Genomic DNA, 27,777 nt, shown 5'->3' on the forward strand with positions numbered 1-27,777 from the left:
TGTTTTGCGCACAGGGCCTGGATTTGGGGGCATTCAGCTTGGGGGTCCAGAGGGCTCATCCTAGAGAAGCTGTGGAGAGCTGGTCTTCATGGGCCTTTTTTGCTGGGGCCTTTCCTGGGAGCCCCTGGCTCTGAGAGGGGGTGGCCCGGGTTGGGCTTGGTAGGAGTGAGGGGAGCACGAGAGGAGGTGACAGTGGCCACATGCTAGGGGCTGAAAAGAAAGCTCTGACAGCTTGAGGCGTGCTCTTGGAAGAAGAGTCTCAGACCCCCCAACCCCACCTTGTCTGCCAGAGAACAGTTACTCAAGAGGCAGCAGAAAGCCCTGGGGTGTGCTGAGTTGTGTGTTGGCCAGGCCCCTGAGATGATGCAACTCCACTCTCCATTGTGCAATGAGATGAAAGGGCCACCAGGGAAGGGGCACACACAGGGGCTTTGCATCAGCCACACATTGAACTGGGTCACAATCACAGTTATACACACAGAGAGTCTAAGATTCAGAGGAAAAGGAAGACATAAAACTCACACCCTCAGCGCCCAGGAGAGACCAGTGAAAAGGAGAAGTAGGGGGGAGAAAGAGGAGGAGGGGGGAGAAAGAGAAGGAGGGGGGAGAAGGAGGAGGAGGGAGGGAATAGGGGGAGGAGGGAGAGGAGAGGAAGGAGGAGGGGGAGAAGAAAGAAGGGGGAGGAGGGTGAGGAGCGGGGGAGGGGAGGAGGAGAGGAGAAAGAAGGGGGGAGGAAGGAGAGGAGAAGGAAGATGAAGAGAGGAAAGAAGGGTGGGGGGGGAGAAGGAGAGGGAAAACAGAGAGAGGAGAAGGAGTGGGAGGAGAACAGGGAGGAAGGGAAGAAGAAGGAGGATGGGGGAGAGAGAGGAAGAGGAGGAGGGAAGAAAGAGAGGGGTAGGGGGAGGAAGGGGAGGAGGAGAAGATGTGGAGAGGGAAGAGGGGGAGGGAGAAGGGGAGAAGAAGGGGAGGAAGAGGGGAGAGGAGGAGGAAGAATACAGAAGGGAGGAGGTTAGGTGGGAGGAGGGGAAGGAGGAGGAGGGGCAGGAGACGGGGGAGGAGGAGAGGGAAGAGAGGGAAGGAAGGAGGGAGAGGAGGACAAGGAGGGTTTGGGTTAAGGTTAGGCTTGGATTAGGGTTAGGAGGAGGGAAAGGAGGACAGGGAGGAAGGGAGAAGAAGGAAGAGGGGGAGGGGGAGGAGGTGAAGAGAAAGAAGCGAGGAGCGATAAGAAGGAAGAAGAGAAAGATGTGGAGAGGGAAGGGGCTAGAGGGAGGATGAGGAAGAGGAGGGAGAAGAATAGAGGGGGAGGAAGAAGATGTAGAGAGGGAAGGGGAGAGGGAGAGGGAGAAGAATGGAGGAAGAGGAAGAATAGAGGAGGGAGGAGGGAGGGAGGGGAGGAGGGAGGGAGGAGAGGAAGAGGAAGCAGATGTGGAGAGGGAAGCGGGGAGGGAGAGGAAGAGGAGGAGGGGGGAAGATGGAGGATAGAAGAAGAGGGGAAAAGGAGGAGGGGAGGAGGGAGATGTGGCACTCATGCTAGGTGCTCTGCCACGCGGATGGAAACCTGGCACCTCCTGCCCCACAGTAGGTCTTGGTCCTGGATCTCCACTGTCACCCCAAGGCTGACGCTAGTGTGTAAAAATAGGTATGGCTCATGCAACAAGGTCCTGAAATTCTCAGCTGAGCTAAATAAACAGCGATCTGATCGGAGGGTGGAGGAAAACCCAACTGCATTGACTTTGTGAGGCCCATCGCTCTCTGTGTGGCAAGTTATTAAGGTGTTTCTCATGGTCTTGGGTTGTCTGTGCCCCATCTTAGAACCTGAGCCATGGGGGCATGGCCGTATCCCCCCACCCCATCTGCAAGAGTTTCCAGAAGACCAGGATTGGGGCCGTCAGCAGCCCTCCACTGCCCCCCGCTGGTCAGGCTGTGGGCCCCGTGTAGGACCTGAAGGCCATTAGACAGGCACCAGGAGAACCCAGTCCCTGGGGTGCAAGCTTTGTCCCGTCTCGGAGAAGACCCCTTTCCCCTCAGCAGATGATACTGGTACCTGCCACTGTGAGACCAGCCAAGCCGCGCCCTCCCAAGGGCCCTGTTTCTCCATGCATAAAGCGGGACTTTGGGCGAGGAGGTCTTTATACTCTTCCAGCTCTGACATTTGGAATTCTGAGATTAAGAACACAAGAAAAACCTTCTCCAACCCAAGAAAAGATGCACAAATGGCTGAATTTCCCCCTGTGTGGAGTGTGAGGCACAGGGATCCTCAAGGCCTGTTTCTTTTTGATACATTTTAATTTCAAAATGTAGATATCTTTGTGTATTTTTCTGGTTATTGAAGCAATATGGACAGATGAAACTACCCTCACCTTCCCCAGTACCAAGGAACTAAAACCATAAATTATATTATTGTGTCACTTGCCACTCATCTGACTGGCAAACACAGAAAAGCCCATGAGTTGTTGAGGGCAGAGGAGAGGAGGACCTGGGGCCTTTCGCATGGAGGGGCAAGTGGGAGGGGCGCACAGTCTGGAGGGGGAGGGGGTGTCAGCAGCACCCATCACAGGCAATGCAGCTGTCTGGCCTCTGAGCATCTGAGCAGCTGTATTTCTACGAATCTGTCCTGCAGAAGGGCTTCCCCGAGGCCGCCATGCAGGCCCCGCCAGGAGCATCCAAGTATTCTTTCTTAGAGCAAAAAATGGAAAGTGAACTGAGGGAGGGGAGCTGGCTGATGGTGCACATGAGGATAGATGAGTCACACCCACTGTGGCCACACTCTCTGCAAAGTGACTTTGCTGTCCTGCACAGGAGGCCGGGGATCTGGTTCCCTACCCTCCCACAGGGGCTGGCCTGGGACACACACAATGTGCCAGAGTGGCCTTGTGCAAGTCCAGGGCTCAGGCCTCAAGGGGCCCTTCACCTTCTGAGAGCCCTGAGCCCACTGTGCTATAGCAAAGACCAGTCCGGCCTTCAGAGGGCAGGGGCCATGTGGAGAGAAATTAAGGTGCCCCAGCCGACAGCCAGCACCAACTGCCAGACACACCAGAGAGGCCATTCCAGCCTCTCTAGCCCTACTGAGCAGACAGGTGACAATAGCCATGCGAATGACCCCTGGAGGGACCAGCAGAAGGCCCGCCCCTGCTGGCACTCCACAGAATCACAAGCAATAATAAGTCGTTGTTTTCAGTTGCTATGTTTTTCGATGGTGTGATGGTTAATTTCACGTGTCAATTTGGCTAGATTGTGGAACCTAACTTTGAGTTAAAGTCAGTCTAGCTGTTGCTGTGAGGATATTTTTAAGATGAGATTAACATTTAAATCAGTAGACTTTAAGTAAACCAGATGACCCTTCAAAATATGGGTGGGCCCCATCCAATCAGTTGAAGGTCTTAAGAGAAAAGATTGAGGTCCCCTGAAAAGCAAGGAACTCTGCCTGCAGACTGCCCCTAAACTTGAGCTGCAACATCACCTCTTCTCTGGGCCCCTGCCTGCCACTCTGCCCTGCAGATTTCACACTTGCCCGCTCCCACAATCACATGAGCCAATTTCTTTAACTTTATGTAGGTACATGTCTATCGATCTATACACACACATATCCACACATACACACACACTCTCTCTCCACACACACACAGGCACACACACACATGCACACACACCCCTATAGTTCTGTTTCTCTGGAGACCCTAACACAGACGGTTTGTTATACAGCAGAAGCTAGTGAATACAAATGCCACCCAGTCATGAAAAGGAATGAGGTACGTATCTATGTGCTACTGTGATAATAGCTTCATGATATATGAAGGGGAAAAAAGAGCTACTTGTAGAATAATATGCAAGTCTTACAAAATAACCGGTGTGTGTTCCTGCTTGTGTGCACACGTAGCGTATGTTGTGAGTGTGGATGTGCTGTAGCACATGGAAGTGGCTCTGGTAACTCACGCTGTACTGTTCCGTGTGGTGCCCTGTGAGGCGTGGTAGTGATTTTGCCCTGTGACCTGCTGCAGTTTGGAGCTGTTCGACTGAGTATGGATTCCTCCGTGATTTTCATGATAAGGCCCCACTGGGACAGAAGGGGTCTCTCTATGGCTTGGGGGCCATCAGCTCAGTGTGGGAGTACAGTGTGCAGGTTTGTGTCAGATGTGGGTTCCAATGTCGTTTGTCACCCGTGACCATGAACAGGGAGCCCCACGCCCAGCGCTCAGCCCTGGTCTGCACTTTAGTCTTTGCATCTCCAATGGGGCAAAGACCCCGGCTCCAAAGGGTGTTGCAGACCTTGTCGAAAAGGGCTGGTGCCACTCCCAGAAACCAGCATGCCCACCCCACGTGGTGTGGCACTCACTCACTGTCTCCACCACCCCTGATGCAGGGGAAAGGGCAGAGTGACATGTCCATGTCCATGAGTTGAAGTCTAGCTTCCCGTGGACCACGTGGCAGCTCAGGCCCTGTGAGTTTTTTCTGTGCTGCCTCCTCTTACAGACTAAACATTTGTGTCCTCCCAAAACTCGTATGTTGAAATCCTCACCTCCAGCGTGATGGTGTGAGGAGGGTGCTTTGGGAAGCGTCAGTCACGAGGGCAGAGCCTTTGGAGAGGGATTCGCCACGTGAGGACACCGCAAGAGGGCACTTTCTGCAAACTCGGCCTCTTCAGAGCCCTGCTGTGTGGCACCCTGATCTCGGACTTCCAGCCTCCAGCACTGTGAGGAATCAGTGTCTGGTTTTTATAAGCCATCCAGTCTACAGTAGTTTGTTACAGTAGTCTCAACGGACTGAGACATGTTCCCATCTGTGGATAGGCAGTGAGGCTGCAGGAGGAGGCTGAGAAGGTGGGAGATGCCAGGAAGGCAACTCCATAGAGATGCACCGCCTACCCACACAACCTCCCCCTCCCCAGCAGCCAGTTCCCATCAGCAGGGAGACAGGTCTTTACCTCCTCAGCCAGAGCCTCTGAAGGTATCCAGATGCTCTGTTTCCTGGATCCCGTTCCCTGTTCCCTTCTCCTCTGGCCCCAGGCCTCCTCCATCTCCTTGGTGAGCTCGTTGGTCCCTCCCCATACCCGTGGCACTGCTGTCTTTAGTCACTACCATCCTGGCTGTTTACTGAAGCCACTTACCCAATAGTTTGCAAAGTTGAACACTGGGGTCAGGAAGGCCACACACATAGCAAAGCATAAGCATTACAAACTATGGCCCCCATCAGGCAAAGATGATAGATGCCTGGCTGCAGCGTCAGGGACCCAGGAGCAGCAGAGGCTGTGGTGGACAGAGGGCAGGAGCCAGGGCACAGTGGCAGCCACACCCAGCCACTATAGGATGTGGCCCCTGGACAGTGGGAGCTGGTGGGCCACATAGGGGTCTTGGTGGGCCCCTCCACACTGCAGGCTTCTGGCACACGATCTTTAGACTAGAGAAGCCCCCCCAAGCATTGGCCCTTAGTCCTTCCGAGCACCGTAGAGAGGTTTTTATCATTGTTTTCCTCTTATCTGGTGCCACTTAATTATATGCCCATATATAATTAAGGAGTTGGGAGTGCTGCGGCCTGATCTGTGACTTAGAAAGAAGAGATTTTATTCAAACTTTATTCACTGATGTCACTATCACTATTGTAAATGTACTTACTTGGTGTCAATACTCACTGGTAAGTAGCAGAACAGTGGGTTTTGTGAGGTGGGAACAAGGACCTCAGGTTATATTTTTTAAAGGTTAGAGTAGAGGTATGTTCTTATGCTGCAGTCTCATTTGTGGGGGCGGGGTGCAGGTGGCGGGAACAAAAACTGGTCTGTTCTAGGGTCTGTTTCCTTAAAGTCTTAGTTTGATTACATCACATTTAGCATGAGTGACTCCATTTTGGTTTGGTCTGGTCTGTTGGAGTCTAGTGCGTGAGCTCAGTCCAAAACAATGGCCTCTCATAATGTCGATTGAAAATTACTCCCTTTTGGTCAGGTTCTAACTTAAGTAAGAGTATGACTAAAACTTTGGACCTTAGCACCACTCTCAGTTACCCTAATTGGGGTTTCAGCCTCAGCATGTCATAGGTTACAGTGCCTTCATGGTCACACAGTTCTTTCAGCTCTTGTCATTCTAGTTGAAGAGAGATCACTTGACATTCTAGAGATGGCTGCATGCAAACATTTAAAACTTTTGAAAGAATACAGCACACCAGGGAGGTTACTATTATGATCATCAGAAGGATAACACCAAGAGTTTGGAGTATGCTCCTTAGCCAGGGTCCCCATAAACCAAACTAACTGAAATCAAATAGATCAAATAATGAGCTATATAAAAAGTCTACTTGCTTTAACCAAGCAGCCTATTCATTAATCCCCTACAACTGACTCTCTATAATATCTGATTTATTCCTCCATGGGCAACAAGAAGTGCCAGCAACTGTAAAGGTACTTCTCTCTTTGGCTGGTAAGAAATCTAGAGCAGTTTTTTTATTATTTAGCATAATTTTCACAAGAGAATTTAAAGCCTGCTGTGTAACCATAGCCTTTACAGTAGAATCTGCTATACAGCCTATCATGAAGGATACATTTCTAATAATTTCCTAATTTACTTCAAGCCATATAAAAAGGTACCTAACAAATGATGGCCATCTAGAAGAATGAAGACCTCCTGGCAATGTTCTCTCTAACCCATGACCTAGGTTAAGAGGAGTAACAAATGTTCTGTTTCTGACTGATTATGAGGTAACAAATGTATCATTAAAATTTGTCACCTATGTTGGGCCTTCATCGTCCATCATATCAAGGTATAGGCTCTTGATGTGTAAGGCTGGCACAAAATCCCCTGCAAATAAAAGTATATTCCATGAGTGCATACAACAGACCCCCTTTCCACTTCTAGTGTTTATAGAAGCATAAGGAAGGAACAAATGGAAAGATAAGAGTCTCATGATAGCAGAAAAATCTTGATCCCTGATCATGGGAAAAAGCTGTCCATGTCAAGGATGCTGTCTTCTTCTGGGGAGAAACATCCCTGGTTAGTTTTTCCTTAAGGTTTCCAATAGGTGTACAGTTCCAAGAGTGTGGAGGGGGCCTTTCTGAGTTGTGAGATTACAAATCCAAGGTTCAAGGTCACCAGATTTTACTGCAGTATGTATGGCAAGGGCAGTCATGGCAAGGGCAGTCTTTCTCTAATGTTCTCAGAAGATCCCATTTTCAAGCTCTAGACTCTGAAGGGGTTGGTTGTCTTCAGTGAGTGGACCATAAAAAAACATTCCTTACCTGTGAACATACACTTTGGCATAATGAGCTACAGCCCTCTTGCATGAGAAAGCTTTTATACAACCAGAAAACATGCATTGAAAATGACAATTAAATGAAATCCCTCTATAAATGTTCACATGGCCTACCAGGTAGTGAAAATGTACTTGAAGTTTTTATTGTCCTCCCAGGAATATGGATTTGACAAACTAAACGTTGATCATAAACTATTTTAGCAATTTAGAACAGTCACTATATATATATACACACACACATATATTTAATTTGGATCATTTTATCTCTTCCATGATGAGTCATGGAATGCAGAGCTTTTAATATAGAAAGTTTGAAGGACTCAGGAAGGACAAGGTGGCTATCTGGGTTCTCCATGAGTCCACATTTAGCATTGGACTTATGTCCTCTTAAATACCATTTTTTTCTCCTATTTAGGTGCATAGTACTGATAACTGATGGGTTATCATAGGTAATTCGACTTGGTCCATAGAGTTTATTCAAATAGTATGTCCAAACAACTTTAGTACTGGCTGATTTAGCATGAAAATCTGGCAAAGGATTTTCTTGGTATTCAATTAATTTTTGTCCTGCTTGGGTTAGTAGTTTTACAAACCAGTTGTGTCATCATTTGCTCAAATCAATGAAAAAAAATGGTGCTCACATAAAAGTTCAGTGAAGACAAGATGGCCAGAAAAGCACTTTAGACAAAAGTATGATTTATTATGTAAATTTAAAATAATGGTAAAAGTTTCTAGTGTACATAGGCAGACATCCTTAAAAACGGAGATTCCTTAATAGGTGTACATTTCTTTTACAAAAGGGTTTCAGGTTAGCCAATCAAATTCCAGAAAGGTGTATTTTAGTTAAATAGGTATTCTGTTTAACTTAGCTACTGTTTCTTGGCTAAAATTACTGAGTTCACAGTGGACTCCATTAAAAAATAGGGCAAAGAAAGCATCCTTTATGCCTGGACTCAGCAGGGATAGATCTGAAAAAGAAGACTCCTTTTATAAATACTTTATCTAGGCTAGCTTTCGTTTTGCTGTTAGGGCAAGATGGTGACAAAACTAAAAGATCAGCAGATTCAATTTTTCTTATCAATTAGTCACCTAAGCTTTTTATTTGCCTTTTATAAAGAGCCTTTTAAAATATTAAAGTCTCTTTAGAAGCTTGTGCATATCAATAGGCATCCCTAGATGAGACTAATTTGAAAGCCCTCATATTCAAATGCACTTCTTCAAGTGCAGCGTTGTTCATTTGGATTATTCTACTGTAACTTATCTTTAATAAAATTTCATAATTTCTGTAAGTCTTTGTTGCTTCCAGGGCCTAATACTTATCCATCGATAAGCCAGAAGGTACTCAGTTCTTCAGAAATTAAGGATCCCATTTTTACCTCAAACATTGACTTTGGCTCTCAGGCCCTCTTGATCAACTTAGCCAATGATTTTTCCTTACTGAAGAATGCAAGAAGAAAGAAACAAAAGTCCCCGTCAATTTCCAAAAGTCAAAGTTTACACCTCCTACAGCATTGCCATTTACTACTGGTTTCTTTCTGGCCCAGTTAGAGGTCTCTTATAAACTGCTAACTAGATCCAAGTCAGTTAATTATTGAATCCAATCCTATTCTGAATCCAGTTCAGTTTCTGTCATGCCTTCCAAACACAGTTTGGATCATAAATTTGCTCAAAGAAACTTGAAGAGCTCAGAACACAAATCCATGGAGCTTCAGAATCCTGGAGAGAACTTACCAGGATCCCCAGTCACTGCTAGAGAACAGTGAACACAATGGGCCTGGAGGGAACCTTGCTTGGCCACTTGATGCTCCTGGGGGTCACCAGAAGTTCTACTTTGGATCTCACTTCTGACACCATCTGTTAAAAGGGAAACTTTAGCCAAATTAAATTTTATAGAGTTTAATTGACCAAACAATTATTCACGAATCAGGCAGCCTGCCTTCCAAGTTACAGTAGGCTCAAAGACTCCAGTGAAGCCACGAGGTAGAAGATGATTTACAGACAGAAAAAGGAAGATGATATATAGAAAATGGAAATGAGGTACAGAAACAGCAGGATTGGTTATAGCTTGGCATTTGCCTCATCTGAACACTGTCTGAACAGTTGGCCTGCTTCAGTTGGCCAAAACTCAGTGATTGGCATAAAAGTGGGCTATAGTCTAACTACATCTCCATTTAGGTTATAGTTTACCATGTACAGATAAACCTTTAGGCTGAACTTAAAATATGTAAGGAAGTGACTTTAGGCTAAACTTGATTTACCAATGCCCTGCCTGGGTATCCTTTACCAGGATATACAAGAGAATATTGTACTTTCTCAATGGGGAGCTCTACTAGCCACTATCTTGAGTGTCCACACTTGGTAGCATTATTATTGATAGTGGGGCAACTTTTACACTGAACTCAGTTAAGCCCCAACACCTAATTTTCAGTTTACAAGAGAATGGGAGGTTGGAAGGGCATATAGGAAAAAGTTAAATACCTTATTAAAGAAAGGTCAGTTAGAATGTGAAACATTTTACAAGAAAACTGACGTGGCCTTCTTAAGAAGTCAATGCCATTAAAAACTTTTTTTTTTTTTTTAAGAAAAGCAAGGCAACTATTCTAGACTAACAGAGACCAAAAGGCCTAATAACCAAATGCTTTGTGTGAACACAGACTAGATCCTACTTCAAGAAAAAGCTACAAAGGCATTCTTAGGACAACTGAAGAAATTTAAATAGGAATGGGATAGTAGATATATGGAATTATTGTTAATTTTATTGGTTGTGACAATGACATTGTGTCTTGTAGGAGTTTATCTTTCTTCTCAGAAGATGCAGACTTAAGTATTTAAGAGTGAAGCACCATGATGTCTGCAATTTACAACCACATTGTAAAGCATAGGTAGATAGAGAATAAATATGACAATATTTTGACAATTGTATTGAGGTAGGGGATACACAGATATACAAGAGTTTGATGTATTCTTTCAACTTTTCTGTCTGTCTGAAATTTTTCATAATAAAATGTCAGGAAATATATTTAAAATGGAATTTGTCTGTAGAAAAGAATAAGAATCAAACACTGTAAAGTATTTGAAGATATTTATTCTGAGCCAAATCCAAGTGACCATGGCCCATGATGCAGCCCTCAGGAGACCCTGAGAACATGTGCCCACGGTGGTTGGGCCACAGCTAGGTTTTATACATTTTAGGGGGACATAAGACATTAATCTATACATGTATGAGGTACATTGGCTCTGTGTGGAAAGGTGGAACAACTGGAAGTGGGCAGGAGGCTTACAGGTTATAGGCAGATTCAAATATTATCTGATTGACAACTGGTTGAAAGAGTTTATCCAAAGACCTGGAATCAATAGAAAGGAATTGTGGAGACCAAGTTTCTTATTATGCAGATGAGGCCTCCAAGTAGCAGGCTTCAGAGATAATAGATTATACATGTTTCTTACAGATTTAAAAATATATCAGACTCTTAGTTGATTGTCTTCTGGATCAGGAAAAAGACTCAGAGAAGGGAAAGGGGATTCTGTACATAATGTAGATTTTTCCCCACAAGAGGCAACTTTGCAGGGCAATTTCAAGATATGGCAAATAAACATATTTGAGGTTAAAATATTTTGAGTTCCTTCTTTATCTGTCATGTGATGTTATGTCAGAGTCGGGTTGGAAAGTAAGCTGTGTTATATAGGGTTAACTAAATCCCCTCGGATGAGGCTTTATGGTTTGTGGGGCATGACTCCCCAAGCCCCTTAGATAGGAATTTGGGCAAGAGAAGGAAAAATGTCCGAGTTTGTCCTCAAATTAGTCTATATACATACTGTTATGCCACCTGATTTTTTAAACTTATCAACATGTCAAGTGTGTGTTTCCATGTCAGTGCATACCTCGTCCTCTTTATCCATATTGTATAAATGTCAACAGGAAGGTTTGAACTTCAAAATCCCTACTCGAGATTTCTAATTGTTTCTCTGCAACAAACTGTTGTGCCCTAAGGTAAATAAAGAGAGAGAAAGGGAGGGCTTCAGGTACTTTAAAAGGTTGATTATTCTTTCACCTAGTTGCATTTAAAAGAAAAAAAGGAAGAAAATAAGGAGGAGAAGAGAAAAGACTTTCCACTCCACCCACTCCCGCCCCCACAGATAATGTGGCATGTCTGAGCATCCTTCTTGGGCTGGTCTGGTTAATGAATAAGTGGTGAATTCTGAGTTCAAGTGATCAATGAAGCTCTGGCCCTCACGGGGCTTGTGCAAGGCTTCCCTTGTGCACTTTGACTCCTGTGATGACAGGAGCCTGGACTGTGAGCAGCTGCAGCTTCAGCCTGAACCTATGCTGACACCATCCTCCATCCTCCAGGATCCTGCCTTGAAATTTCCATGTGAAAGAGTATATGTGTGCACATTTATAATTTTTCATATGTGTGTAATTGCAAGCATATTATAGATAATTATTCTTACTTTCTCTATTTTTAATTTTTTTTCTGGATTTCCCCCACCCCTTCTCCCATTTCAACTCCACTTTATCCATTGCAGTCCCTCAAGAATCCATGATAACCAGGTTTCCATGAATATAATATTTTCATCAATGCTCAAATAATAACAGAGCTGGAGACATTCATATATATATATATGTATATGCATATACGCAGTTTCCTTATCATTGCTCATTTTTTCAAAAATGGAATCATATTGCATGTATTTCTCAAAATCTTGCTTCTCACTCAACAATACTTTGTGGAAACTCTTCCAAGGCAACTGGTCAGTCCTGCTCTAATTCAGAATGTATAATTTCCATTGTGTGGCTATACTGTATTTTTTTCAACCATTCTTCCACTGATAGACAATTCTGGGTTTATTTATTTATTGATCAAATGAGTGATGTTACAATAAAGGCTATCTATACTTACATTCATATCTATGCAACCTCTGATTGTGGCAGGTGCTTAACAGATATTGCCCAATTGCTTTCTAAAGATGCACACCCAGCACACTTCCACCAGCAATGTCTGATTGCATTACTTTCCTTGCATTGACCTATTTATGAATGTAAAATAAAATATTGTTCATTTCATGTTCTTGTCTACTAATACATCTAACCATCTTTGTATATGTTTGGTGGCCATTTGGATTTGCTCATCTGTAAATCTTCTATTCATATTCTTTACGCATTCTGCTGTGGGATTGCTCAGACTTACCACTTTGTGAAAAACACCATGTCTCTTAAAGATAGGCTTCATTTTCTGTAATATAAACCTAGCATTTATCTGCTGACTTTATGTAACTTTTCACTCTACAGAAAATGATTTTCATCTTAAAAATATTTTATAATATTGATCCAGGCAGGAGATGGAAATACTGGATAGAAGAAGACAACACCCTGGCAAGGGCCCCACCCTCAAGCCTGGAAACCCAAGGCCCTAAATGGGAACAGGCAGTCCTGTTTTTGGCCCAAAGGTTGCCTTTTGGCCTGCCATGCCCATCTATCTTGTACCCACATAAACCCCAAATCCTGGGCTCCAAGAGCAGATGAACGAACAGAAGAGCAGAAGAGTGGCAGAACTGAGCGGCAGAGAAGGAGAGAAGAGAAGGAGCATCTGAGTGTCAAGAGGAGTTCAGGTGGGGACAGTTGGAGAGGAGATTGGCTGCTGGATGGCCAAACTCCAGGGGAAGATCATCTTTTCACTCTATCTCCTCTCCAGCTCCCCATCCATCCCACTGAGAGCCACCTCCATCATTCAATAAAATCCCTGCATTCACTATCCTTCAAGTCTGAGTATAACCTGATTCTTCCTGGATGCCAGACAAGAACCCAGTTACCAAGAGGGTACTGATTGGTTAACAAGTCACTTATGAACAGTGTTACATGAGTCCATGTGAAGAGACCACCAAACAGAATTTGTGTGAGCAATAAAACTTTTTAATCACCTGGGTTCAAGCAGACTGAGTCCAAAAAAGGAGTCAGCAAAGGGAGATAAGGGTGGACAGTTTTATAGGATTTGGGTAGGTAATGGAAAATTACAGTTAAAGGTGGTTATCTCTTGCAGGCAGGGACTGGGATCACAAGGTACAGGGTGGGGAGATCATGAGACTCATTGTCCAGGAGAAGGAATGTCACGAGATCAATTGATCAGCTAGGGTGGGGCAGGAACAAATTGCAATGGTGGAATGTCATCAGTTAAGGCTATTTTCATTTCTTTTGTAGTTCTTCAGTTGCTTCAGGCCATTTGGATGTATACGTGCAGGTCACAGGGGAATATGATGGCTTAGCTTGAGCTCAGAGGCCTGACATTCCTGTCTTCTTATATTAATAAGAAAAACAAAACAAAATAGTGGTGAAGTGTTGGGGCAGCAAAAATTTTGGGGGGTGGTATGGAGAGATAATGGGCGATGTTTCTCAGGGATGCTTTGAGCAGGATTGGGGTGGCAAGGGAACCTAGAGTGGGAGAGATTAAACTGAAGAAAGATTTTGGGGTAGGAGTGATATTGTGGGGTTGTTAGAAGGAGCATTTGTCATATAGAATGATTGGTGATGGCCTGAATGCGATTTTGTAGGAATTGAGAGACTAATTGGAAGACACAAGGCCTGAATAAGGGAAGGAAGAAGATAGGTATTAGAGCTAAGGATTGGAAGAAGCCAGGATACCCAGTTAGAGAGTGGCCAGGTGGGTCTAGTGTAATTAGTTGCCTGATTAGCAAGTTTTTGAGCTTTGTCTTTGAGTTTTTTGATATTATCACATACCAGGTCCAGTTGATTTAAGTAAAAACAACACTCTTCATTAAGAAAAACACAGAGTCCTCCTTTTTCAGCAGTGATAAATTGAGGCCTCGGTGGTTCTGGAGGACAACTGCAGCTAAAAAGTCAACCTGGGCTTGGAGGACAGATAAAGTTTGTGATATATCTGTAATGCTAGCAGAGAAGTCATTAGAGAGGCTGGGATGAGGGGTGCAGGGGAATAGTGAAAAAAGCATCTTTAAGATCAAGAACAGAATGGTGAGTTGTGGAAGAAGGTATTGAGGACAAAAGAGTGTACAGGTGTATTGAGGACAAAAGAGTGTACCACAGGGTGGATAGGCAAAACAATTTGGTTGATAAGGCACAGATCCAGAACTAACCTGTAAGACTTGTCCAGTTTTTGGACAAGTAAAATGGGGGAATTGTAAGGAGAGTTTATAGGCTTTAGAAGCGCATGCTGTAGCAGGCAAGTGATAACAGGCTTTAGTCCCCTTGAAGCCTGTTGTGGGATGGCATACTGATACTGGCATTGAGCGGGGTAAGGGTAATTAGGTTTTAATGGTATAGTAATGGGCGTGTGATCAGTTCAGTTGCCAGGGAGGGAGTAGAGGTGTCCCATACTTGTGGATTAAGGTGGGGGAATATAAGAGGAAGACATGAAGGAGGCTTTGGGTTGGGAAGAATAGAGGCAATGAGATGTGGCTGTAGTCCAGGAATAGTCAGGGTAGTGGAAAATTTTGTTAAAATGTCTCAACCTAATAAGGGAACTGGGCAGGTGGGGATAACTAAAAAGGAGTGCATAAAAGAATGTTGTCCAAATTGGCACCAAAGTTGGGGAGTTTTAAGAGGTTTAGAAGCCTGGCCATTAATACCCACAACAGTTATGGGGGCAAGAGAAACAGGCCCTTGAAAAGAAGGTAATGTGGAGTGGGTAACCCTGTATCGATTAAAAAGGGGATGGACTTACCCTCCACTATGAGAGTTACCCGAAGCTCAGTATCTATGATGGTCCAGGGGGCCTCTGAGGCGATCAGGCAGCATCAGTCTTCAGCTGCTAAGCCGAGAAGATCTGGGAAAGAGTCAGTCAGAGAGCCTTGGTCCAGAGCTCCAGGCGCTCTGGGAGTGGCTGCCAGGTGAGTTGGACAGTCTGATTTCCAGTGGGGTCCTGCACAGATGGGACATGGCTTAGGAGGAATCCAGGCTGTAGGCATTCCTTGGCCCAGTGGCCAGATTTCCAGCACTTGAAGCAAGACCCTGAGGGAGGAGGTCCTGGAGGAACACCTGGCTGCTGTGGTTTAGGTGTTTTGAAGTTCTTGTGTGCTGGAGATGTGGCTGGGGTTTCTCTCACAGAAGAGGCAAATAATTGCAACTCAGAAATATGTTGCCACTTGGCTGCCTCTTTTCTATTATTATACACCTTGAAGGCAAGGTTAATTAAATCCTGTTGTGGGGTTTGAGGTCCAGAATCTATCTTTTGGAGTTTCTTTCTAATGTCAGGAGCAGACTGAGTGATAAAATGCATATTGAGAATAAGATGACCTTCTGGCCCTTCTGGGTCCAAGGCTGTAAAGCATCTCAGGGTTGCTGCCAAATGAACCATGAGCTGGGATGGGTTTTCATCTTATCCTTGGGTAGTTTCTTTAAGTTTGCCATAATTAACAGATTTGTATGCTGCCTTTTTAAGCCCTTCAACTAGGCAGGAAATCATGTAATCTCGCCCAGCCATACCTGGGGAATGTGCCTGATAGTTCCATTGCGGATCCTTGAGGGGAAATGCTCTAATATCTTCCTGGAGGCCTGGCTCATGAAGCTGGCAGTTGTCAGTGTGAGATTGGGCTAGAGAAAAAATTATTTCCTGTTCATCTGGGGAGAGGGTAAAAGTTAGGATGACATTTAAGTTACTCCAGGTTAAATCATAGGGCAGAGTCAGATATTGGAATTCCTGTATATATTTCGTGTGGTCTGATGAGAAAGAGCCTAAATTCTGGCTGATTTGGGAAAGGTCTGATAGAGAAGAAGGCACATGTTCCCTGACTATGCCTTCAGCTCCAGCCACCTCTCTAGGAGGAAATTGTTGGGCAGGTGGGAGAGAGCTAGTCACGGAATGAAACTGTAAGCCAGACTGAGTATGGAGAGGGGAGGTGAGAGAAGGGTTGTAGGGTCAGGGAGCAGAGGCTGAAGAAGAGTTGGAGCCTGATTCAGCCTGGTGGGGAGCGACATGAGGAGGAGCAGTATGGGGAGAAGGGGATAGGTCAAATGGGTCAGTAGAAAAGGAAGATTCAAAAGACTCAGCAACGCTTGGGGTTGGGACTGAAGGGACAGGTAGGAGGGAAAGAAGGAAGATATGGGATGAGTCGCACTGGGAACAGAGACTAGGGAGGGAACAAAGTGTGAAAAATGCCTGAATGTAAGGCACCTCATACCATTTGCCTATGTTTCGACCAAAATTATCTAGGTCTTATAGGATGGAGAAATCAAAAATGCCATTTTCTGGCCATTTAGAGCCGTTATCAAGTTTGTATTGGGGCCAAGCGGTGTTGCAGAAGAAAATAAGATGCTTAGGTTTTAGGTCAGGTGAGAGTTGAAGAGGTTTTAAGTTTTTTAGAACACAGGCTAAGGGAGGAGAAGAAGGAATGGAGGCTGGAAGGTTGCCCAGAGAAAAAAGGTAAATTTAGAGAAAAGGGAGGGCAGACACAGGGAGAGAGGGGAGGTGGTACTTGCCACCAAGGTGAAGGATCAAGGCAGGCATACCCGCTGTGATCAGATACCTCTGGAATGTGGGTGAATAATCAGGCAGGCGTCCCTGCAGTGATTAGACACCAAGGGAAGGCTGTCTTCCCGAGATGATGACTGGCACCAGAGTTTTGAGTTCATGGATAAAACATGTTTCCTCTGTCTCTACCAGAAGGGGAAAGGAACCAAAATTAGGGAAGGGAGAGATTGAAAGGTGGAGGGATAGCAAGAGAGGTCGGAGAAGAGAATAAAAAGAGGCTGCTTACCCATCTTAAAATTGGTGAGATGTTCCTCGGGCTGGTCTGAGGACCCGAGATCATAGGTGGATCTCCTCACAGAGTGAGGGCGAGGACAGGGGATTGATCTCCCTAGGGAGGTCCCCCGTCCTGGGATTTTCAGCAACAAGTATTACGTGAGTCCATGTGAAGAGACCACCAAACAGGCTTTGTGTGAGCAACAAAACTTTTTAATCACCTGGGTGCAGGCAGACTGAGTCTGAAAAAGGAGTCAGCAAAGGGAGATGAGGTGGGGCAGTTTTATAGGATTTGGGTAGGTAATGGAAAATTACAGTTAAAGGTGGTTATCTCTTGCAAGCAGGGACTGGGGTCACAAGGTGCAGGATGGGGAGATCATAAGACTTATTGTCTAGGAGAAGGAATATCATGAGGTCAATTGATCAGTTAGGGTGGGGCAGGAACAAATCACAATGGTGGAATGTCATCAGTTAAGGCAGGAATTGCCTATTTTCACTTCTTTTGTGGTTCTTTGGTTGCTTCAGACCATCCGGATGTATATGTACAGGTCACAGGGGATATGATGGCTTAGCCTGGCCTGACAGACAGCAGAACTAAAAGAGCACTGGAGCACACTCACTGGGACTTCAGGAGTAACAAGCACACACCCCTAGATGCCACCATGGGGTCGAAGCCCAAAAGCGCTGGCCCTGGCACCTGCACCTGCCCATTTGCATGTTCCCCCCGTCATAAGGTGTTTGAGCAGTGGTGGAGGCTGAACAGACTAGCCACACCCCTGTGACATATCCTGTGAGGGGGTCAGGGAACTCTCCCATCTCATCTGGAGTCTCACCCAGGATCCACAAGGGGGAATACAGATGCAGAACTGTCACATCTCTCTTTCCCGCAAGTAAAAAAATTACTGGCTGTTTCCCTACATGGAGGTCTAGCTGTTGCTGGAGACTGGACTAAAACCCTGGGGCAACTGAAGGCATCTTTTGTTGCTGGAAAGCCCAAAGACTGAACTCTGTTGGCCAGCCTGCAGACTTTACTGTGATATCTCTTCTCCTTTCATGGTTTGAAGTGGCTCTATCTCTTCTTTTATAATGTTAAGGGTTTTGCTACAGACTGCAGCAATGATGTTAAATAGAATGAGCATTTGGCCTAGCCATCAGAGGCACAATTCAGAACAATGTGGTTTCCGTTTGGTGCGACCCCAAACCCCACCTCAGTGGCTGCAGGGTCCTGGCACAATGGCTTCCCTTCTTACCCGCTCCCGTCTGGTCTCCAGCGCCTGGGCATGTCCATAGCATACACAAGCTGCACTCAATGGCCATGAGAGGTGGGAGAAAACTATGGCTGCTGCTGGAACCCTGCACAGCCAGCTGGCTGCCTGGCATCCCCTGCTCGCCATTGCTGTGCCAGCAGAGCCTTTCCCCCGCCAGCAGAGCCCCAGTGGCTGAAGGATCCTCACTGGTCTGAACTGGGGGAAAGATACAATAATTAAAGGAACCCATTTTCACAGAGCAAGAGGTTCTTCCCCCAGCATGCCCCCCCCCCCCGCACCTGCCTTTTGCCCCTTAAGCTTTTTTTTCCCCCTTTTCTGTGCAAGACGCTTCTTTTCCTACCCCAGCCCTCTGCTTATGCTAGCGAAAACAACGGAGAAGCGACCCCTGCTGGCTGATAACTGAAAATCTGGCAGGGCCCTTTTGAGACTTAATCCAAACAGATACAGGCAGCCCCTGAAATACTTTTTTTTTTTTTTTTTTTTTTTTTTTTTTTTTTGGTCTCAAACTCAGTTCCAAGCTTCAGGCTGAGGCCCTAGAAAGGAAAACCAGGTCTGAGGGCTCCAAAGCCAGGTAATAGGCACAGTGTAAATGGGCAGGGGCAAATTCCTGTTGACTAAAGCCCTGCTTCATGGAAGGAGGCCATGGTCCATGGCATAGGCAACCCAGGGAACCCAAAGGTTGCTGACAGTAGAGGGGATAGAGACATAGATGAGGATGGATAATTTCTGTTCTCTAGGCCCTCCCTGCTTCACAGGTGCAGACCACAATAGCACCCATGGGTGGCATCTGTCTAAGGTTGCCAGAACTCAAGGATAAGAAGACAGAAGGGAAAGGGGGAATGCCCTGCTTTCCCTCTATCACATCCTAAGTTTTCATTGGAAGCAAAAAAGGAAATGAGGGATGCCTCTATTTCCCTGTCTTTCAGAATAGGCAACTAGCTCTTTTCACCACCCCCAACTTACACTCCTCTGGAGTGCATCCTGAACCACTGGGACTGCTTTGACCCTCAGAGTCTGGAAGAAAAATACCTCATAGCCCTCTGCACAAACGTTTGGCCAAATTATGAAGGATTGGCTTGGCCTCAGGAAGGAACTATTCATTTCAATACCGTCCAGCAGTTGGACCTTTTCTGTAGATGTGAGGACAGATGGTCTGAGGCCCCATATGTGCAGGCTTTCTTTACCTTGCAGGGTAATCCAGACCTTTGCCAACACTGTAGGATTGATCCAGACCTCCTGTTTGCCATCTCAGGAGAGGCTGCAAGAAACAATCCTAGGGAACTAAAGAAATGAATCCCAGAGGTGCCCCCAGCAGAGGAGCCAGCTCCCTCCAACCCTGCTCCTCTGGATCCACCCTTATCTCGCTATCCAGCTTCAGTCTCTCACTTACCCCCTCCTACAAATCCTCACCCCAGACAAGCCCCAGTCTCACTCTTGCCCCTCCAGCAGATGCCTGGTGAATTTGACCCCAGTAAGGTCCGGGTCCCCTTCTCTCTACAGGACTTAAAGCAAATTAAGGAGGATCTTGGCAAGTTTTCAGATGACCCTGACAGACATATAGAGGCTTTCCACAATTTCACCCAAATATTTGAACTCTCCTGGAGACACATGTGTTACTTTAGAATCAGACCCTGATGGACACTGAGAAGCCGGCTGCTCTGCAAGCAGCAGAGAGATTTGGGAATGAGCTTTGCATCACATATAGCTCAGCGAATGAGGCAAACTTTATACAACTGGAAGAGGAGCAGTACCAGTGACTGACCCTGGTTGGGATGCCAGTGATGAGATGGGAGACTGAAAGAGGAGATACTTTCAGGTGTGCATAATGGAGGGCTTAAATAGGACTAGGACCAAAACTTTCAATTATAACAAGCTATTCATGATAGACCATGGATTTGATGAAAATCCCACTGCCTTCTTGGAGAAGGTAATAGGGCCTTGGTAAAGCATACCTCTCTATCTCCTAATTCCATCGAGGGACAACTAATCCTAAAGGATATATTTCTTGATATTAAAAGGAAGTTGCAGAAATGGGCCCTGAAACCAAATAGTACTTTAGAGGACCTCCTGAAAGTGGTCACCTCGGTTTTTCACAATGGAGGTAGGGAGACACCTCTCTAAGAGGAAAGAGGCAGAAGCTTTAATGGACACCATGCAAGCCCATAAACCCCAGAATTCCCAGGGTGCACCTGTTAACTGCTACAGATGTAGTGAGAATAGTTAGCTCTCTCATAAAGTTTAACTGCTCCCATACAAGGTTTAATTTCTTTCACCAGGGTGAGACAGATTGGAGTACAATGTTGTTAGTATATTTCATTTATTATTTCTGTAATCTTTGGCACTAGATTTTTTCCTTGTATAGTACACATGTTTAACCCATGTATACTTAACCTTATGAAACTTGTTTTTATCCTCTCTCACCTAAAGGCCATCAAAACTCCAAATGGTCAGGCAACTGGAGCCTCGGACAATGGCTTCCTTTCGCTAGGGATCCTTACATAGACTTCTGGGAGGACTCTGACAGTCATTTTCTCCAAACAATGCCCTTGTCAGCAGGAAGTAGCTAAGACTGGTCATCGTTCATATTCTAAGGGCAGTTAGATGTGCCTCTTCAGAGGGGAGAAATGATATGGACAGGTGATAGGGAAATACTGGGTAGAAGAGGGTGGCTCCCCAACAAAGGCCCTACCCTGAAGCCTGGAAACCCAAGGCCCTAAATGGGAACAGGCAGTCCTGTTTTCATGCCCAAAAGTTGCCTTTTGGCCTGCCATGTCCCCCTATCCAGTAGCCATATAAGCCCTAAACCCTGGACTCCAAGAGCAGATGAAAAGAAGAGCAGAAGAGTGGCAGAACAGCGAGGCAGAGAAGGAGAGAAGAGAAGGAGCATCTGAACATCCCGAGTTCAGCTGGGGACCGTCGGAGAGAAGATCAGCCACTGGATGGCCAGACGCCAGGGAAAGATCAACTTCCCACTTCATCCCCTCTCCAGCTTCCTATCCATCCCACTGAGAGCCACCTCCATCATCCAGTAAAATCCCCACATTTACCATCCTTCAAGTGCATGTGTGACCTGATCAAGTGCATGTGTGACTGAGAGGGCACTGAGCTGGTTAACACTTAAGCTGTCTGCAGATGGTAGGGTTAAAAGAGCACTGTAGCATGCCCACTGGGGCTTTGAGAGTCACTCCACATGTCTAGGCAAACATCCCTAGATGCCACCCTGGCACTGAAGCCCAAAAGCACTCACCCTGGCTCCTGCACCTGCCCATCTGCATGCTCCTCCTCCTATGAGGAGTCCGAGTAGTGGCAGCAGCTGAACAGATGAGCCACACCCCTGTTGCACCTCCTGCAAGTGGGTCAGGGAACTCTCTCATTCCAATACCTTTTTTTTTTAATTAACCTCTTGGTTTCCAGTATTGATTAAGAAGTTCTTTCTTGCCCTCTAAGGTGGTCATGTAATCTTACAGATTTTTCTTCCAGGATTTCCATTATTTTGCTTTTTATGTTTAAGTCATTAGTGTATTTGGAATTTAATTTTGTATATGGTATGAGAGTCCAATGTAATCGTTTTGCAAATGGACAGCCAGTTGTCCTAGTACTGTTCATTAAACAATTTCCCATTTTCCCACAAAATTGAACAACGATCTCCGTCACGTGTGAAAAATTCTACGTCTGTGTATACATGCACACATACACACACACACACACACACACATATGTATATATGTATATTAGTATCTTACTTGCTGTTTCATTCTCTTTCATTGACCCATTTGTCTATTCGTACATTAAGGCCATATTGTCTCAATGACTATGGTTTTATCCTATGCTTTGGTTCCTAGTTAGGCAAATCTTCTCATTGTTATTGATCTGTTTTACAACTTTCATTTGCCATCCTCGGTATTTGTTTTTCCCCATAAACTTTAAGATCATCTTATCCAATGGAGAGAAAAATGCTGTTGGGATTCTAGTTAGAATTGCACTGAGTTTTAATATTAATTTTAGGACAATTGGCATCTTGATGCTATTCAGTCTTCCAATTCAAGAACATGGTTGTTTTCTATTAGTTCAGTTCTTGCTTTATGCCTTTCAATAAGGCTTATTAATTTTCTTTATAGTTTCCATACTTTTCTTCCTAAATTTTTGAAATTTTTTAAGCAAAAGAGTTGCTTTATTTAATATCATATTCATCCATGTTAAATTTTCTTATTCCACCTAGAAGATTTTTTTATAATAACTTTATTGAGGCCTAATTTACCTACCAAAAAATGTACTCATTTAAAATGTACAGTTCATAACTTTCAGTAAATTTACAGATTTACACAAACATCACTCCAATCCAGTTTTCATTTCCTGATTCCCAACTCCAGTATAGACAAGCACCGATTTACTCTCTGTCTCTACAGTGTTACCTCCTTAATAGGTTCTTGGTTTTCTATACATAATTGTATCATTCTGAGCAGAGGTTATTTTACCTCTGCCTCCAACATGTATTAGTCCATTTTCATGCTGCTGATAAAGACATACCCAAGACCGGGCAATTTACAAAAGAAATAGGTTTAACGGACCCACAGTTCCACATAGCTGGGGAGACCTCACAATCATGGCAGAAGGTGAAAGGCACATCTCACATGGTGACAGACAAGAGAAGAATGAGAACCAAGTAAGAGGGGTTTCCCCTTATAAAACCATCAGCTCTCATGAGACTTATTTCCATGAGAACAGTATGGGGGAAACCACCCCATAATTCCATTATCTCCCACTGGGTCCCTCCCATAACACGTGGGAATTATGAGAGCTACAATTCAAGATGAGATTTGGGTGGGGACACAGCCAAACCATATTACAATGTTTATTGAAATTATTCCTTGTTCTTATTTCATTGCCTTCATTACAACTTCCAAGACATTGTTAAATAATGGTGAGAATGAGTATCCCTCTGTAGTCAATGGTTTTAATTAAAATGATGTTAGTGTTTTGTAGTTCAAAATAATATTTGATGTTAATTTTGGTGGGCCATGTTTATTAAGTAGTTTTCCTTAGTTCCTGGAGTGTTCATTAAAAACAACTGATGAATTTGGTTAACTGCATTTTCAGCTTGTGCTAATAAAATAATGTGTATTTTTTTCTTTGTTTCCTGATATTAAGCCACTTTTTCATTCTTGGAATAAATCCTGCTTGATAGTGTACCAGTTTTTGAAACATTACTGATTTGTTTCACTAATATTTTATTTAGAATTTTTACATCTATATTCAGAAGTAAAATTAGTGTATAGATTTCTTATATTTCTTTTATACAATTTGGGTGTTAGAGTTCTGCTGACTTGTTATAATGAATAGGAAAATTTTCCCTTTTTATGTAGGTTGACATAGTTTAAATAGCACTGGAATTATTTGTTTATGAATCCTACCTGGCTTTGGTGCCTTATTCAAGGAGAGATTTCCTATCACATTCTCGGTCTCTCCTATGGTAGTTTTCTATTCAACATGTCCACTTCATTTGTATGAAGTTTTATAACTTATTTTTTTTCTAGGAAATCATTCATTTCATCTAGATTTTGAAATTTATGCCATGGGTGTTTATTTAGCTTTCATCTATAATCATTTTTCTCTCTCCTGTGACTGTCTTCTCTTATTTTTATTTCCATTTTATGTTTTAATAATTTTATCTTTAAATTAAAATTTTTTGTAACGATAAGTTCTCACGATATTGCCCAGGCTGTTCTCAAATTCCTGGCCTCAAGTGATCCTCGAACCTTGGACTCCAAAAGTGCTAGGATCACAGGCATGAGCCACCATGCCTGGCCTCATCTTTTATTTTTACCAGTTCTCTCTTCCTTATTTCTTCTGTTTTCTGGAGTTTACAGCTGAGTCCTTCTTTACTTCCTTCATTTCTGATGTTGTTATGAAGTGCTCCCCTTTGGGTTGCTTTTCTTTGGTCTGCAGTCTTTATTCTGATCACCCCCATGATCCAAGGTCAACTGAGAGCATGTTTTAATTTCTAAATATATATTACTTTTGGTCCTATTTTTCATAATTATTTCTAATATTATTGAGTCCTGATCAACATAATTTCTTTTTTATTTTTGGACACAAGGATTTCATGGTAAATTTCTATAAATGTTTAAGGGATTTAGAAAAAGTACATTCTCCACTCTAGAGATGTAAGATTATTTATATATATATAAATAGACACACAGGGATGCAACATACACATATGTATGTATAATCACATTTGATTCCTCTATTTTTTATTTAAAAAATTGAGATGAAATTCATATAGCATAAAATTCACCACTTTATAAAATGTACAATTCAATGGCATTTAGTATGTTTAGTACAAGTTTCAAAACATTTTCATCATCCCTAATAAAACCATGTACCTGTGAGCAGTCACTCCTCGGCTGCCCCACACTCCCAGCACCTGGCCACAACCCATTTGCTTTCTGTCTCTATAGATTTGAATATTACACCTGATATGGTTCGGCTATGTCCCCACTCACATCTCATCTTGAATTGTAGTTCCCATAATCCCCACATGTCATGGGAGGGATCAGGTGAAAATACTTGAATCATGGGGGAGGTTCCCCTCATCTTGTCTTTATCGTAGTGAATTAGTTCTCATGAGAGCTGATGGTTTTATATAGGGTATTTTCCCCATCTCTGCTCTACATTTCTCCTTGCTGCCATCATGTGAAGAAGGACGTGTTTGCTTCCCCTTCCACTATGATTGTAAGTTTCCTGAGGCCTTCTCAGCCCTGTAGAACTGTGAGTCACTTAAATCTCTTTCCTTTATAAATTACCTAGTCTCGGATATGTCCTAGCAGCATGAGAACGGACTAATACAGTAAATTGGTACCAGGTAATGGGGTACTGCTGTAAAGATATCTGAACATATGGAAGCGATTTTGGAACTGGGTAACAAGCAGAGGTTGGAACAGTTTGGAGGACTCAGTAGAAGACCAGAAAAATGTGAGAAAGTTTTGAACTTCCTATAGACTTGGAGGGCTCAGAAGACAGGAACATGTGGGAAAGTTTGGAACTTCCTAGAGACTTGTTGAATGGTTTTAACCAAAATGTTGATAGTGATATGGATAATAAAGTCCAGGCTGAGGTGGTCTCAGATGGAGATGAGGAACTTGTTGGGTACTGGAGTAAAGGTCACTGATATGGTTTGGCTATGTCCTCACCCAAATCTCATTTTGAATTTTAACTTCCATAATCCTCATGTGTTGTAGAAGGGACGCAGTGGGAGCTAATTGAATCATGAGGGTGGGATTTTCCCATGCTGTTCTCATGGTAGTGAATAAGTCTCACAAGATCTGATGGTTTTATAAAGGGCAGTTCCCCTGCACATGCTCTCTTGCCCAACAGCATGTAAGATGTGACTTTGCTCCTCCTTTGCCTTCTGCCATAACTGTGAGGCCTCCCTAGCCATGTGGAACTGTGAGTCAATTAAACCCTTTTCTTTGTAAATTACCCAGTCTTGGGTATTTCTTCATAGCAGTATGAAAATGGACTAATCCAGTCACTCTTGATATGCAAAGAGATGGGTGGCATTTTGCCTCTGACCTAGAGACCTGTGGAACTTTGAACTTTAGAGAGAGAATTTAGGGTATCTGACAGAAGGACTTTCTAAGTGTCGAAGTGTTCAAGAGGAAGCAGCCTGATGTTGCAGCAGAAAAGAAAAACCAATTTTCTGGGGAGAAATTCAATCTGGTAGCAAAAATTTGCATGAATAATGAGAAGTCAAATGCTAATCATCAAGACAATGGGAAAAATATCTCCAGGGCATGTCAGAGACTATCATGGCAGCCCCTCCCATCACAGGCCTGGAGGCCTAAGAGGGAAAAATGGTTTCCTGGACCAGGTCCAAGGCCCCTTGCCGTGTGCAGCCTTGGCAGTTGGTGCCTTGCATCCCAGTTGCTCTAGCCATGGCTAAAAGGGGCCAATGTACAGCTCAGGCTGTGGCTTCAGGGGGTGCAAGATTAAGCCTTGGCAGTTTACATGTGATATTGAATCTCTGGGTGCACAGAAGTCAAAGACTGAAGTTTAAGAACCTCTATGAAGATTTCAGAGGATGTGTAGAAATGCCTGGATGCCCAGGCAGAAGTTTGCTGCAGGAGTATAGGCCTCATGGAGAACCTCTGCTAGGGGAGTGTGGAAGGAAAATGGGGGGTCAGAGCCCCCACACAGAGTCCCCACTGGGGCACTGCCTGGTGGAGCTGTGAGAATGGGGCCACCATCGTCCAGACCCCAGAATGGTAGATCCACTGACAGCTTGCATTGTGCACCTGGAAAAGCCACAGACACTCAATGCCAGCCCATGAAAGCAGCCAAGAGGGGAGCTGTACCCCACAAAGACACAGGGGCAGAGCTGCTCAAAGCCATGGAAGCCCATCTCTTGCATCAGCACACCTTGGATGTGAGACATAGAGTCAAAGAAGATCATTTTGAAACTTTAAGGTTCAATGACTGTCTTACTGGATTTTGGACTTGCATGGAGCCTGCATCTGCTTAGTTTTGGTCAATTCCTCCCATTTGGAATGGGTTTGTTTACCCAATGCCCATACCCACATTGTGTCTAGGAAGTAACTAACTTGCTTTTGATTCTGCAGGCTCATGGGTGGAAGGGATTTGCCATGTCTCAGATGAGACTTTGAACTTGGACTTTTGGGTTAATGCTGGAATTAGTTAAGACTTTAGGGAACTGTTGGAAGGGCATGATTGTTTTGAATTGTGAGGATATGAGATTTGGGAGGAGCTGGGTGGAATTATATGGTTTGGCTCTGTGTTCCCACCAAAATCTCATCTTGAATTGTAGTTCCCATAATCCCCATGTGTCATGGGAGGAGCCAAATGGAGACAATTGAATCATTGGACCGTTTCCCTCATCCTATTCTCATGATAGTGAGTTAGCTCTCATGAGATCTGATGGTTTTAAAAGAGACTTTCCTACCCTCTTCATTCTGCACTTCTGTTTGCTGCCACCTGGTGAAGAACATATTTGCTTCCCCTTCTGCCATGATTATAAGTTTCCTGAGGCTTTCCAAGCCCTGTGGAACTGTGAGTTGATCAAACCTCTTTTCTTTATAAATTACTCAGTACTGAATATGTCCTTATAGCAGTGTGAGAATGGACTAATATACCACCTATAAATGGAATCATACCATGTGACATTTTGTGTCTGGGTTTTTTCACCTAGCATAATGTTTTTGCTTCTTATCCACCCTGTAGCATGTACCAGTATTTCAATCATTTTTAGGCCAAATAATATTCCATTGTGTGACTATACCACAACTTGTTTGTCCATTCATCTACTGAGGGAACTCTGGATTGTTTCTACCTTTTGGCTATTGTGAATAGTGCTGCTACAAACATTTGTATATATGTATTTGTTCAAGTTTCTGTTTTCAATTGTCTTGGGCATATACCTAAGGGTGGATTTGATGGGTTATATGATAGTTCTTATTTTAACTTTTTGAAGAACTACCAAACTGTTTCCATGGTGATTGAACCATTTTATATTTCTGCCAGCAATGCATAAGGGTTGCAATTTCTCC

At 44.1% G+C, this 27,777-nt stretch overlaps 2 long non-coding RNA genes across 2 annotated transcripts in view; one reads left to right on the forward strand and one right to left on the reverse strand.

Annotated features, from left to right (window-relative positions):
* The window catches only part of LOC114676409 (uncharacterized), a 122,616-nt gene that overhangs the window by 64,967 nt on the left and 29,872 nt on the right, over positions 1 to 27,777 (reverse strand). The gene's annotated exons all lie outside the window — the stretch shown is intronic.
* On the forward strand, positions 697 to 12,677 carry LOC114676408 (uncharacterized). Its single transcript, XR_013414336.1, has 3 exons — positions 697 to 771; positions 1,580 to 1,639; positions 12,567 to 12,677. It is a non-coding gene; the product is annotated as an uncharacterized LOC114676408 (long non-coding RNA).

Source organism: Macaca mulatta, chromosome 2 (genome assembly GCF_049350105.2).
Source record: "Macaca mulatta isolate MMU2019108-1 chromosome 2, T2T-MMU8v2.0, whole genome shotgun sequence".
NCBI lineage: Eukaryota > Metazoa > Chordata > Mammalia > Primates > Cercopithecidae > Macaca > Macaca mulatta.